The following is a 15,314-nucleotide window of genomic DNA, read 5'->3' as shown; positions in this document are numbered from 1 at the left end:
CTGAATGAGCCATCCCAGCACCCATGAAATTCCAGACTTCTTTTGAAGGAAAGCAAGATGCTCTCCCTTGTTTCTTTTCTTCTTCTTGCCAGCTGGAATGTGGCTGTGATGGTGGGAGCCAGAGCAGCCATCTGACACCACAGATAGGAGTTATATGTTGAGAATAGCAAAGCAAAAAGATAGGAAGCTGGGTCTCCAACACCAAAGAGCATGTACCAGCTCTGGAAAGCTTATGCTCAGACTGTTACATCAGAAAAATAAATTTTCATTTTTGTGTCTCTTACACAGCAGCCTCAACTGTATCTTAACTAATACATCTCTGTTTGCAATGGAGTCTGGCCTCTGGCTTAGTCGGCATGGAGGTATAAAGGGGAGAAAATGAATGATTTTGCAAGTTTTTCGTCATCAAAGAAATCTGTGTGAGCAGCCTCAAATCAAATGGCACTAAGAGTTGAGATGCAGCACAATCCTCTCACGGTAAAAGCAATACTGGAAAACCCTGTCCCTCTCTTACAGGATTTGTTTGCGGGTGGTTCCATTTTCTGGTTGCTAACTGGTTTGTGCAAATGACTCCTTCCCGGCCACTGTTCCCCACAGCTATGTGTCTCGGGTTCACAGGCTACTGCACCACATTCTCACCTCGTTTTCATTTCCACCTTGTCTTTGAGGCCACACTTGAACAGGCAGCCCTCCCACCTGTTCTCAGCAGTGTCCCCTCAGAGGAAGAGAAGTAGAAACTTCTAGCTCCCAAGGGGCCAACAGAGGCTTCCCAGAGCTGGGTATGAAACCATTGAGGATCCTCACAGTTTCAAACTGAGCAGATTCTGATGTATTATGTGAAGGTAAAGAGCCAGTTATGAAAATGATCTACGACTAAAAAAAGATGTCACTACCTCCCCAGAGGCAGGTGCCAAAAATGACATGTTATTGTGTTCCTTAGAATGATGAATGAAAACATTGAATGAAACCTGAGTAATAATAATGCCAAACTATTTAGTGTAATTGCTGACAAATAATCCTTTAAATCAGGACTATTTGGGGGAATAGACAGGGGAAGAAAAAATCCTGATGTTTAACATGCACTTAAATGTGCCATAGATGTTACATACATCTTCTAATTTAATGGCCTCAGAATTCCTCTGAGGTAGTATTAGAACCACTTTTTCTTAAAGTGGAAATGTTAAGTAACTTGACAAAGATCATGCAGCTAGGAAGTAAAAAGCCAGAATTTGGGCAGCCCGAGTGGCTCAGCGGTTTAGTGCCGTCTTCAGCCTAGGGCGTGATCCTGGAGACCCGGGATCGAGTCCCACATTGGGCTCCCTGCACGGAGCCTGCTTCTCCCTCTGCCTGTGTCTCTGCCTCTCTCTCCTCTCTGTGTAGTCTCATGAATAAATAAATTTAATGAATGGAACAAATGACCTGGAACAAATGACCTATATTCATTCCATATCGTGAAGCCTCATGGATGCTCTAAGATTGGCCAAATCAGGAGGAGGCAAGCGAGATCAAAGACAAAACTGTTGGGGTTGGAAGGATCTGGGTGAGGAGAGTAGTCTAATGGATGTGGGAAAGCAAGAAAAGAAAGTGGAAGAGAGGGACACGTTGCGGAGACTATATACCTGCATCAGATCATCCTTAGGCATTGCAGCTTACAGGAGAATTCAAGATGAGTGCTATTCTCTGGTCCCTGAGGGAGGAGGGATCGTGGAAGGGGCAGATGGCAGATATGCCCGGGAGGGCCACCCTGGCATCAAGGTGAGATAAATCTGAAACATAAATTTTACCATACTCTTTACATTTGAAGGGTACTGATGAATAATTGGTTGGTATGATATGGAGTGGAGAGGAGATTATAACTTAGTAGTCAGACAGGAGTTAATGTTTCTGCTTATTTATATATGTGTGCTTTTCCCATTCCTGGCAAATTCTTTTGTTCTGCCCTATGTACCCAGGTTGTCCTTTCATATAGATGGTCTCCGTGTCCATTCATACTGCAAGATCAAAAGGAAAAATTATTCCCAAAGCACTGTTCTGGGACACTGAATGTCATCAAACATCAAAACAGAATTGTATCAGCTTTTCTATTTTTTTTTATTCTCTCTTACTTCTGCCTTTTCTGAGAGGCAGTTCATCTTTCTTTTCGTTTAGAGGTAAAATATTTTCTAACGGCATCAATGAAACCACATTCAAAGTCGATGACCGGGATCCCTGGGTGGTGCAGCGGTTTGGCGCCTGCCTTTGGCCCAGGGCGTGATCCCGGAGACCTGGGATCGAATCCCACATCGGGCTCCCTGCATGGAGCCTGCTTCTCCCTCTGCCTGTCTCTCTGCCTCTCTCTCTGTGTGACTATCATAAATAATTAAAATTAAAAAAAAAAAAAAGTCGATGACCAGCTTTTTAGACGGAAGACAAATGTGAGTTCTGCTTTGCACAAAGTGACTACTAACAAATCTTTTTATGTATTTCTTTCTCTTTTAGCCATTGGCGAGTGAGTGTCTGACTGCTCCAAACTCCCTCAACACTAAGCTGATTAGACAGATAAAACCCTCAGAATTTGAGAAGTTGTTTAAAACGTAGCTGTTTACATATCAGATGTGGGGTGGGGGTGGGGAGACAGGCTGGGGTCCCAGATATCTACATTTAGGCTATAGTAAGAAGATTGTTCTCTCCCCTTGGTCAATCAAGCTCTACAGAATGAGTCTCTGGTGATTGAATACCATTCTCCAGAAGGATCAAGCTACAGTATGACAAAGAGAAGTTGATGAGATGAAGAGAACACTGCTCCCCAGGCCATCTGTTTGTGCTGGCATTAGAGCAGAGTGGGGTTGAGATGAGTCTAGCAGAGAGCTATGGGGGATGGTAGTCATCCTGAGAGGGACAGGAACATCTGGTTTTTGGAAGGCTCTTGGTGATTTCATCACGCAGAAGCTTTCCAGAGTTGGTATGTGGTTCCATGAAGTTGGGGACCCAGCTGCCTTCCAACTTTATTTCTCTGCTATTTGCACTACGTAGCTTCCATCTTGTGAAGCCAGATGGTAAATAAGTAGTAGACAAAGGTTGCCTCAGTCATCACAGGTGGTAATGCAACAGGTGGCTTTGTTAATGAGAACATGGATGCTTGCTACACTCCGGGGTTAGGAAGGAAGACAAAAAAATGTGATGAGGTTCTAGTGTCATTGGCAGCTGGAAAATTCATTGCATCACCGAGCTCTCTGACTTAAGTCCTCCCTGCCTTGCACTAAGAAAAACAGAAATGCCCTCAGCGCCATGGGAGGCAGCTCTCCATGGCTGTGACTGGCCTGGTTGGAGAAAGTGAAACTAATTTGGGCAAAGTCATGTCCTGTCTGTTCTTTCTGTGGGGCCCTGGGGCAGAGGCAAAAAGTCATGCATATTGGGCTAGAATATTCAGGAAAGAGGAAACAGTGTCTGAAGTGAGACTTTGGGGCCAGGGGTATTTCAAAATTTAACAGTTTTTGGGTTGCTTTAGGACATGTTCTCTTTCTTTCTTTTTTCTTTTCTTTTCTCTTCTCTTTTCTTTTTCTTTCTTTCTTCTTTTTTGTTTCCAGAAAGACAAGGCAATATTTCCCAAGTGCGACAACTTACTTTAAGCTAACTGGGTTTGAACATGAAAACCCTTCCTGCTTAAGCTGTGGACCTGATTATTATTATGGCAGGGCCACATCTGTCCTTTCACATTTTGCAATGTATATCGATACAACTCTGATATCTCAAAAAAAGAAAAGGAAAAATTGGTTTATAATCTACATAAAAAAAGAACATCCTTTGTACTTTCACAGTAAGTTAACATAATAACAATGATAGTAGCATGTTTTAATACTAACTTACAGGCTCCCCCACTTACTGCTAAGATAACCCTCTGGGACAGAGATCCTTCTTTCTGATTGAGGGTGAAACTGAAGCCCAGAGAGGATAAGGGGCTTGCCCAAGGTCACGCAGCTGGTAAGAAGCAGAGTCTGGGGTTTTCTCTTCGACCACACCTCTCACCGTGATTCTCAGGTATGAGCAGTCGCTGCAGATAAATGTTGAGGTTTCTACTCCCTGCCGTCCTCCGGGCTCAATGTGACAAGTGCACACTCCACAGCCTCCCACGGGTATGTTGTGAGACTCCTCCAGAAAGTTTAGTTCTCCTTCCCTACTGGTTTATCCAGGACTACAGAGAGCTGAATTTTTTTATCGTCATTTTAGAGATGATAAAAAAATCCCAAAGGACATTTCATTCCTGATGAGGAGTTGGCAGCCTTTATTTAGGAGGGATGCATTCTGGAATGTTCTGTTTTGGTGCGAAGGAGACATTCTTAAAACCTGAAGGAAAAGAAGAAATGGCAGCAAGTGAGGGAGAGCTGAGGGGAGGATTTCTGGTGGGATTGGGAGTCTTCCCTCTCATTCCTCCTCTGCTTCAGCGTTAGAGGTCTTCGCCTTCCTTCTCCTGGGAGAAAGCAAGCACTAGGCCTTTCAACTCAAACAGACCTTGGCTCAAATCCCAGCTCTGGTGAAAAACTCCCGAGGAAGCTGTTTAATCTCACGGAGTCTCAACTTCCTCATCTGTAAAATGGGGATAATATTGTTTCTTTCTTCGTTGGGTCATTGGGGGCATTGATGAAATAATGCAGTGTTTCTCTAAGCATACCGCTACTGGTAGCTAGAGGATTTTCTGGTAATACAGACATTTTTTTTAAATGTAATAATTATGCCACCCCAAACCTGCTACTTCACAGCTGTTATTGCTTAGGGCAAAGCCAAGTGAAGAAAAAAAAAAAAAGCAACCCAATATAAAGTCTATTTTAATAAGATGTTGAATGTGTGATGTAGAGATGGCAAAAAGTGGTAGAAGGAGGGAACGATTATTGTCAGGGAACCCTAAGCTGATGACTATGAAAGCTGCTGGTTCGGCCTCCTCCGCTTAGGGAAGCGACTCCTTTCCCACTCCCTCTGGTAAGGAGGGCGACTTTGGACAAAGAGAAGCAGAGAGACCCGGGTTGGACCAGCAGGCTGGGTTCCACTGGGGACCTGGGGTGAGTGACCATGTGGAGGCCCCTGAGGTTCACCTCCCACTGCTGCCCTCTGGTGGTCATGTGCTGTCCCAGCCTCCCAAAGACGAGTCCAAGTAGACCCACTGTGATGGAGCCCCCACACCTGTGCACCTTCCTTCCTGGCTGTGCTGCCTCCTGCACTCCCATCCCGTCAGTCCCACATGGCCTACCCTCCCCGAGGGTAGTCACTTCCTCCTGAAGCCACGACACGACAACACCTGTTCCCCAAGCTCCTAATCCATCAGTGGAGGATGTTCTGATTTGTAGGTATGAACAGATAGCTCAGCTTTTCCACAGAACTCTTGTTTTAAAGGAGGAACTGGTTTAAAAACCAAATGAAGTCAAATCATCAGAGAGTGGCTCTATTTTGTAGATGGGATCTTTCCTTGGCTCCCACCTTTCTCTATGAAATAGGCGCTTCTCTTTAAGTAGGCACCAGGTCCAGGAAACGAAATCCTCATATTTCTTTCTGGGAAACTCTACAGGAAACTTTCTTTCTTTCTTTCTTTCTTTCTTTCTTTCTTTCTTTCTTTCTTTCTTTCTTTCTTTTCTTCTTTCTTTTCTTTTTCTTTCTTTCTTTTAAAAAGATTTTATTTATTTATTCACGAGACCCACAGAGAGAGAAAGAGAGAGAGGCAGAGACACAGGCAGAGGGAGAAGCAGGCTCCATGCAGGTGCCCGACGTGGGACTCCATCCCGGGTCTCCAGGATCAGGCCCCAGACTGAAGGCTGTGCCAAACCACTGAGCCACCCGGGCTGCCCTACAGGAAACTTTCAAAAGAGTTTTGCTGCTGACATTAGAGTTGCATTATTTTTCTTGAGGCTGAACTCCACCCCCCCCCCCAAATAGCAGTGGTTTTAAAAGGATTAAAAAATATTTATCTCTCATATAAACAGAGGCAACCTAGGGCTGGTGTGGTAGCACCCCGATCACCTGCTTTGTTCTGTCTTGTTGTTCCGTCCTCTTCAACATCGGGCTTCTACCTTGTGGCCCAAGATGGCTGCTCCAGCTCCAGACCTTGGGTCAGCTCTTCAGTCATTGGCCTGGAGGATAATGTATACATTTGTCCTTTAAAGCACTCCCTACTTTCCTTTACATCCTGCTGACCAGGACTCAGACATGAGTTCATTGTAAGGCATACAAGGAAGTGTAGCTTTCTTTTTTTCTTTTTTTTCCTGAGTAGCCCTGTGCCCTGTTAGCCTTTGGCATTTTATTACTGTAGGATGGGAGAATGGATTTGGACACAATTAGGATCTCCTCCACAAGCCTATTGCTGGAGTTATGAGATATGCTCAGACTCGAGTAGGATTGGATCCCAGAACTAGAATTACCTTCTTGTATATTTCTTCTGCTGCCAGGAAAATGCCACTTGCCATGTGCAAGGGTTAATATTTTAGACCTGTAGCAGGATATCGAGGTGCTAATTTTGGCTCTACTGCTGGACAATGTGATGGTCTTGAGAGAGAAACCTAATGTTCTAAGGCCTCAGTTTCTCTAAAATGGGTAACTTTATTTGGTCTCCAGGGCCCCTTCCTGCTCTAACATTATGACTTCCTATAACACTATCTTGGCGTCTATAATCAACCAGTTGAATAGAAAATGAACATATTGCTTTTCCTTTCCATTCTGACTACTAAATGCTATGGATAATCAAGAATATATAACCAAGGGATGCTTGGGTAGCTCAGTGGTTGATCCTCTGTCTGCCTTTGGGTCAGGGTGTGATCTCAGTCCAGAGATCGAGTCCTACATCGGGCTCCCTGTGAAGAGTCTGGTCTCCCTCTGCCTGTGTCTCTGCCTCTCTCTCTATGTCTCTCATGAATAAATGAATAAAATCTTAAAAAGCAAAAAAAAAAAAAAAAAAAAAAAAAAGAATACATAACCAAGGGCACCTTGGTTAAGCATCTGCCTTCAGCTTGGGTCATGATCCCAGGGCCCTGGGATTGAGCCCCGCATTGGGCTCCTTGCTTAGTGGAGAGTCTGCTTCTCCCTTTCTTTCTCCCTCTGCCTCTCCCCCTGCTTGTGCTTGCACTGTCTCTCTCTCTCTCTCTCTCTCAAATAAATAAATAAAATCTTAAAAAAAAAAAAGAATGGACAACCGATTGCTGGCCCTAAATGTCCTTTCAACCTTGTCATCCTTCACCAAGGCTCCTTTCTGGAAGAACTGGCTAGAAATGGAGCTGTGGGCCAAGAGACCCACTTTATTTTCCCGTTGAACTTTGGAAGCAGAAGGGCTACAGCAACAACAAGGAAGCTTGTGGTTGTAAAGTTTCTGCTTATATCCGGTAGTCGTGGCTGCAATTGCCCATCTCAAACCCCTGGGACAGGAAGCACATACAGCCAATTGATAAAGAGGGTATCTACTGTGAGCACTCTAATCTCAAGGAAATGGGGATCCCAAAGTCACCTGGATTAGCCACAGATCAGAAAGGAGCCCTTTTAGAGTTCCTTTCAGTTGCTAAGTGACATTACCCTTGAAAATCACCTCCCACTCCCAATCAGAGGTGGAAAACCTAAGTCACCACTGCTTGACTTCCTTGTAAATAGCTAGCAAACGCTAGCATCAGTCTCTTATTAAATGGTTCATCTGCAAACAAAAACGACGCTTTGTCTGCTTCTTGGGGCCACGTGGTGAACGCTTAATCACCAGGGCTATGAGATATTACTTGTCTAGCTCTATGTGACATAGTGGATGAGTTGCGTGGTGGCAGGAAGAGGACGAAATTAGACACCTAACTAGGAAATGAGGCAGTGGTCCAGGTGCCTGTTAGACCCTCAGCCCCAGCTGAGCATTGCTTCTGATTTGAGAGAGGCTCCCCAGAGATTGGCAGAGGCAGTGAATGAAGACAGGAGCTCCCAAGTGTGGCACCTGGGATAACATCTTCCTTTTTACTAGGATGATTCCTTAGGGTCAGGAAGACCAAGCCTAGAATCAAAGAGGAGAGGACCTAGAAACTTCTAGAGCGAGGCAGAGTATATCTGAAACTCAAGTAAAAAGTATCTGGCTTCAGCCAAATGACAGCAATTTCTTTCCTGGGGCTGGCCAACATTTATTTGACTACCTGACTAGTGGCTTAGATCCTTTATGTGAGTCCTCCAACACACCTCTTTTTTGAATGCTAGATAACTGACATTGAAAACTAATACTTGTTGGGTTCTTACTATGTACTAGGTACTGTTCAAACCTGTCTTTTCTTATTTAATCTGGCAACTACTATTATCCCCACTGTATAAGTAAGGTGCCTGAAGCACAGAGAGTTTAAGTCACTTGCTCAAGACCACACAGACAGTTCACGGCATAGCCAAGACTCTAGCCCAATGCCATCTAGCTCTGAAGTTCATGCTTCTAATCATGCTGCTTCTTCATTCAGCAAATGTATATCGAGCACTTACTATGTACAGATACTGTGCTTGGTGCTGCATATGATCCTGGGTTGGACACCTAGTTTTCCTACTCTGACCTGATATGCAACTTGGAAGCCAGTTGGGTAGATCCAGAGTCTTGACTATGAATAGATTTATTTTGGACAGAGCAGAGCACACAGGGTAGCTCTGCACCATGGCAGGTTGTTGATGCCGTTCTCTGCTCTGATGACTGTCCATGTTGTACTAGTTGTTAATTACTTTTTTTGTGTGTGTTAATTGCTTTTAATGTCACCCTTGCCCATACAGTATTCTCAAAAATGAACTTGAATGCTTGAGTTGGTTATGAGAGCACACTCCTCTTCACTCATTTTGGCTACCATCTTCCATTGGGTTCATAAGTACTGCCCCATCCCTTTCTCATCCCAAGCCAGGCCTTGCACTGGCTCCCTGGTTCCCTGATGGCTAGGTAAAAAGACTCAGGGCGGACCTGGGGAGGTCATTTAGAGCGTGTGGGGGTGCGGTTAGATGGGCAGGGAGTCAATCCTGACTGTGTTGAAGTCATATTTAATGTTGTGAAATGCTGTCAGCATGTCATGGGGTATGGTGTTTCTTGGTGAGTTTGTTCATTCCTTCATATAATAAGGAGAACCAGAAATCAGAGGGGAAGGGAGACACAGGGTAAATACAAAGTGTATAAACAAGGAATTGTCATTGCAGGAATGAGATGCCATCTCCCTGACCAGTGCCCTTAGGTCTACCTGGAAGTCCTTTTTCTTCTTCTGGTCTGGCTCACTTGCTACTTCCTTCGAAACTCCCAGAAAGGTTACATTTACATCCTTTTTACAGCACTTCTATTTACTATATTTTAACAACAGCCAGCACTGATTGAGAGCTAACTGTGGACCAGACATTGGTTTGAATACTTTAGTACTAAGTCACTTAATCATTGCAGCAGACAGATGCACCATAGTGGTGCTCAGTGTACAAGTGCCGTGACCAAAACACAGCCTCGTCAGGTAGCCTGCCAAAGTCACAGAGCTGCGAAGCCAGAGAACTGAGTTCTCCCAATTGCAGCCAGTCCGGCTGGGGGTCTGTGCTCTCCACCACTGTACCACACTGCCTCTCTTTGCTTTGTCTGTTCAGACATCAGTCTCTTGAGCTCCATTCTTACTTGAGTCTCCATGCTCAATGCATAGTACTTGCCCCTCTGGGGGATGGCTGGAGGTTCAGTAATTAAGCCAGCACATACCTAAGTACCATGTTACTTTATTCATTCATTCATTTATTCATTCATCCATCCATCCATCCATTCATTCATTTAGAGAGACAGTGGGGGCAGGCAGAGGGAGAGGGAAAGAGAGAATCTTAAGCAAGCTCCATGTCCAGTGCATAGCCTGATGTGGGGCTCAATCTGAAGCCCTGAAATCATGACCTGAGCTGAGAGTTGGACACTTAACTGCCTGAGCCACTGAGAAGCAGAGACTGCTCCACATTATTTTTAACAGAGACTTTCATTCAGAGATTTTTCATGATGAATCTTTCTTTATATCATAGGCCTGTCTTGGGCAGCATGTTATTCTTTGAGAGAAGGCTCTAAAACCAGGGCTAGAAATGGGTTCTTCCTTTGGAGAGGTTGCACGGCTACAACTCAGAGCAGGGAAGTTACAGATTTCCCCCACTATCCAAAAGTAGAACGTTCCTCTGAAACCTTTCATAAGCCAAAATGGCATAAAGCAAAGGAGCAATTACCATTAATTTATATGGAGCAATTTTGAGTGTCCCCAGACTCAAGAAATAACCTCTCATAGGCTTTCCTGCTGTCTGGCGACACATCTTGCTAACAAATGCACAGAATAAATTGCAATAAAGTGCAGATGCTTGTGACCCAATTCACAACTACGGTGGCTTGACACTAGGATGCTGAGCGTGGTTCCTGGGGAAGGAGCCTGGCGGGGCCCCTCTCTCGCCGCTGGGCGCTTGCTGTCAAACAAACACCAAATGTTGTTTTTGCATTTCACCTTTTTCCACAAAAACAAAAATTCTCTTGGATTTCTTTCAATTAGTGAAAACAGGTACTAATGTAGGTCTTTTGTAAAAGCCAAGTGGCATAATGTAAACTTTCAAAAAACGGGGCATACTGCTGTATGGGATCTCATTTTCAAAGAAGAGCACAGGCACCCAGGCGGCTTCCACCGGGTAAATGGGAGGCAGTTTGAGCATCGAAGTAATTAAAGACAGCAATGGGTCACAAACTAGTGAAAAGTTGCAATCCATGCATCCATGCTGATAATAAGTAGATAAGGAGAAGAAAGGGCTCTTGCTTAACAGTAGAATGTCATATGTTGTCTGGTACATGTGCTGGTTGTGTTGGAGTTTGATAGGTACCCTTTACAGTCATCCAATAAAAGATCAGCTTAGGCAAGAATCGTCAGTGGTTGCTAAATCCAAGTGGAAATTTTGATGAGGAATAAGATATTTGCAGGGTCTTAAAATACCCATGTAAAAATTGCTTATTCGTTGCAAGGGGAAAAAATAGTTGCTGTACAGTGGAGAAGTCAGACCACACCTTGGTCGGCTGATTAAAATTTATGCTGCTGGTAAGGAGCAGATGGACTTTGTGTGCCTCCAGATGTGATACCCTGCCAAGGACACAGCATCACTATAATGTTCTGGCCAGGAATTCATAACCTGAATTTAATGGTGAGGAATCATCAAAAAACCCCAAATGAAACTAGAGGGTATTATGCTGAGTGAAATAAGTCAATCGGAGAAAGACACTTATCAGATGGTTTCACTTGTATGTGGAATATAAGAAACAGTGAAAGGGACCCTAAGGGAAGGAGGGGAAACTGAATGGGGGAAAATTAGAGAGGAAGACCTCTCTAATAAGAAACTCCTGACTCTGGGAAACAAACAAAGGGTTTCAAAGGGATGGGGTAATTGGGTAACAGGCACTAAGGAGGGCATTTGATGGTATGGGCACTAGGTGTTTATACTATATGTTAGCAAATTGAATTTAAATTTAAAAAATCTCAAATGAGAAAATTCTTTTAAAAATAGGGGAGAGAAGGGCACCTGAGTGGCTCATCAGTTGAGAATCTATCTGCCTTTGGCTCAGGTAGTTTTCCTGGCATCCTGGTATCAAGTCCCATGTCCGGCTGCCCTCAGGGAGTCTGCTTCTCCCTCTGCCTATGTCTCTGCCTCTCTGTGTGTGTGTCTCATGAATAAATAAATAAAATCTTAAAAAAAAAATAGGGGAGAGAGAACTAGTATTCTTCAAAAATGTCAGTATCATAAAAGACAAAGTAGAATGTTCCAAATGAAGCAGAGTAATGAGTTCCAGCAAGTAAATATCATACCTGACCCTGATCTCAGACTGGATCCTGTTCTAAACAAAATAAAATGTCTTACAGAACGTCAGTGGGCCAACTGACAAGCTAGGAAGACAGATGGTAGCTTAGATAAAATTACTGTGTTTATGTTATATTTACTAAGGTCGGTAACAGTACTATGGTCATGCAAGACAATATTCTTATTAGGAAATACACTAAAGTGTTTTAGAGTAAATGGTCTACATATATGCCTTTTAGATAGGTAGACAGACAGACAAACAGATGGGAGAAATACTAACTATAGAGGACTATGAGGTAAGGGAATAGTTTTCTTTGTACTATTCTTTTTCTTGCTATTCTGTAAGTTTGACATAAAAAATTTTTTTTAAGGCTTGTACATGCTGCTGCTGTGATGCAGAGATTATGGAGGGAAAGGACAGACATAGGAAGATGGTTAGGGTGCTGTTGCAAGAGCTGTGAGACAGAACAGTGGCTTAGACCAGGACAGTACTGGAGAAGGGACAGGAAGGGCTCAGGTTCTGGATATGACCTGAAGGTAGAGCTAATAGGTTTCCTAAGGGATTCCATGTAGTGCTGAGAGAAGGAAAGGAAGCTGACGGAGAGACACAAGGATTCTGGCCTGATCAACTGAGGGGCTGGAGTTGTCAATAATTGAGTCATGGAAGATGTGGCAGAGAGCAGGCTTGAAGTGGAAGATCAGGGATCTGGTTTTGACATGTGCCTGGGTAAATGGATTTATGGAATAATCTCACCTAATTTTAGTTAAGCTAAAGGTTATGACATGGGCAACTAGCTTTTTTAAAAAAATATTTTATTTATTTATTTATTCATGAGAGATACAGATAAAGAGGCAGAGACACAGGCAGAGGGAGAAGCAGGCTCCCTGCGGGGAGTCTGATGCGGGACTTGATCCCAGGACCCAAAGATCACAACCTGAGCCAAAGGCAGATGCTCAATCACTGAGCCACCTAGGCACCCCTGGTAGCTAGCATTAAAAGATTCTTCCAAAGTAGCCATGAATCAAAGATAAACTAAATAATGTGAGCACAAAGTGGATTTTCAAAACAAGTTTGTATTTTTGGTTGGCAGGACTCCAAGTAGGGCCAGCAAAAACAACCCTTAAAATCAACTATTGAAATAAGCTGAACTTAGAATCAAAGCCCAGAATAACTGTAATATAGGATGTTAAATCAATATTTTTAAGTATGATGAAGTATATGCAATCACATGATCAAAAAGAGTAAAATGATCTTATTACATATATATTTTTATATAATTTATTATTAAATAAATTTACTGTTGTCTATTTCATCTTTAATTCAACCCATTAAAATGTCCATCTTTAGTGTGTGTCCTGTCATGTAAACATCGGTATATTCATAAAGTAGTATATGTGTATAACTTATAAATAGATAAGTATACATAAGTGGCAGGGGGAAACATGCTCAAAAAACAACAGGTGTGGAGATAAGAAAAGTTCGTAGAGGTAAAAACAACAAAACTAGAAATACACAGGTGGGACCACATCAAACTAAAAAGCTTCTGCACAGCAAAGGAAACCATTAACAAAATTAAAAGGCAACTATGGAACGGGAGAAAATATTTGCAAACCACAAATCTGATAAGACTTAATATCTAAAATATGTAAGGAACTCATACAGCAAAAAACCAAATAACCCAATTAAAAGATGAGCAAAGGATCTGAATAGACGTTTTTCCAAAGAAGACATACAAATGGCCAACAGGTGCATGAGAAGGTGCTTTACATCACTAATCAGTGGGGCAATGCAAATGAAAACCACAAAGACTTATCACTTCACACCTGTTAGGATGGTTATTATCAAAAAGACAAGAGACAACAAATGCTGGCGAGGATGTGGAGGAAAGGAAACCCTTGTGCGCTACTGGTGGGAATGCCAACTGGTGCAGCTGCTGTGGAGAACAGTATGGAGATTCCTCAAGAAATTAAAAATAGAATTGCCACATGATACAGCAATCCCACTTTCGCGCTGTTATCCAAAAGACATGAACTCACTATCTTGAAGAGATATCTGTACTCTAGGGATGTTGCGGAATTGTTCATATAGTTAAGTCATGGAAACGACCTATGTGTCTGCTGATGGTTGAGTGGGAAAAGAAAATGAGATGTCTATATAATATTATATAAATATACAGTATAATATATATTTCATATATATTTCATATATATAATAATTGAATGATATTACTCAGCCTTAAAAAATAAGGAAATTATGCTATTGCCAGATTGATAGGGATGAATGTGGAGCGCATTATGCTAAATGAAATGAGGCAGACAGAGAAGGGCAAATACTCTACTTAAATAGAGAATCAATCAATCCGGGATCCCTGGGTGGCGCAGCGGTTTGGCGCCTGCCTTTGGCCCAGGGCGCGATCCCGGAGATCCGGGATCAAATCCCACGTCGGGCTCCCGGTGCATGGAGCCTGCTTCTCCCTCTGCCTGTGTCTCTGCCTCCCTCTCTCTCTCTCTCTCTCTGACTATCATAAATAAACCAAAAAAAAAAGAGAATCAATCAATTAATCAGAATGCTGAACTCATAGAGATAGAAGTAGAATGGTGGTTCCCTGGGGCTGGGTAGGGGTGGAGGGAGTGTGGGCGAGGATTAGTAAGTAAACTTTTAGTTTGAAAACAACCATAACAAAAGAGCAAAAAAGGGAAAAATTTGGAGACCTCTATAGACTATAATGCTAATTCCAGAGGTAAGCTGTTACCTGTGCAACCATGTGTTCCCTTTTTCGGCAAAGGTGCAGTGTGGACAGAGCAGCGTAGATTCAGACCCTGTGCTGGGTTCCCAGCTCACGGAGTACGTATCATGCGCAGTAAGAAGTACTGTCCAGGCATTTGAGTTATAGCACATCATCTAATAGGATATTGTGCAACTTCTAAAAAGAACTGATCAACTTGGATTGGTGTAGAAAGATCTCCAAGATGCAGTAAGTGAAAAAAGTAAGTAAGTGGTAGAACAGAGTATAGTGTCAAATAAACAAACACAGGTATGTGCTTCTATATTCCTAGAAACCTTCTGGTAGCAGTGATTACCTATAGGAAGTGGTACTAGATAGAACAGTTCTCTTTTACTTTTACTTTTACTTTTCTTTTTAATGGTCTAAGTTTTTAAAAAATTATAAACATACATTAGTTCAATTTTTTAAAAAAAGTTTCTAAAACACTCAACCTTTTTGAAATTCCTTTTATGACTTTATAATGAGGAAATACATAGTATTTTGGACTAAGATGACCATGACTACATCGATTAAAATGGTGTAAGATTGGAAATAACTTAAATGTGTAGCATTAAGGGAATGGTCACGTAAATAATGGGAAATTGACTGTAATATAATGCAGTCTTTAAAAAAAAATCATTATGAGAATTTTAGCCAGATGGGAAAGGCTGGTAATATCCTATGTGAAAAAAGCAAGATCTATGTAAATTCAGTATTAATATCAACAATGCTAAAAATACATAGAAGCAGAGAGTCTGGAAGAAAATATCCCCAACTGAC

At 42.6% G+C, this 15,314-nt stretch overlaps 1 long non-coding RNA gene across 1 annotated transcript; it reads right to left on the bottom strand.

Moving 5' to 3' along the window:
• Window positions 1-2,318: 2,318 nt before the first annotated feature.
• On the bottom strand, window positions 2,319-14,773 carry LOC118354266 (uncharacterized). The gene is made up of 3 exons (XR_004814442.2): window positions 14,523-14,773; window positions 5,986-6,095; window positions 2,319-4,323 (listed from the first exon to the last, which is right to left on the bottom strand). It is a non-coding gene; the product is annotated as an uncharacterized LOC118354266 (long non-coding RNA).
• Between the last annotated feature and the right edge of the window lie 541 nt (window positions 14,774-15,314).

Source organism: Canis lupus, chromosome 3, assembly GCF_003254725.2.
Source record: "Canis lupus dingo isolate Sandy chromosome 3, ASM325472v2, whole genome shotgun sequence".
Taxonomy (NCBI): domain Eukaryota; kingdom Metazoa; phylum Chordata; class Mammalia; order Carnivora; family Canidae; genus Canis; species Canis lupus.
This window is presented reverse-complemented; position numbering and strand designations above follow the sequence as displayed.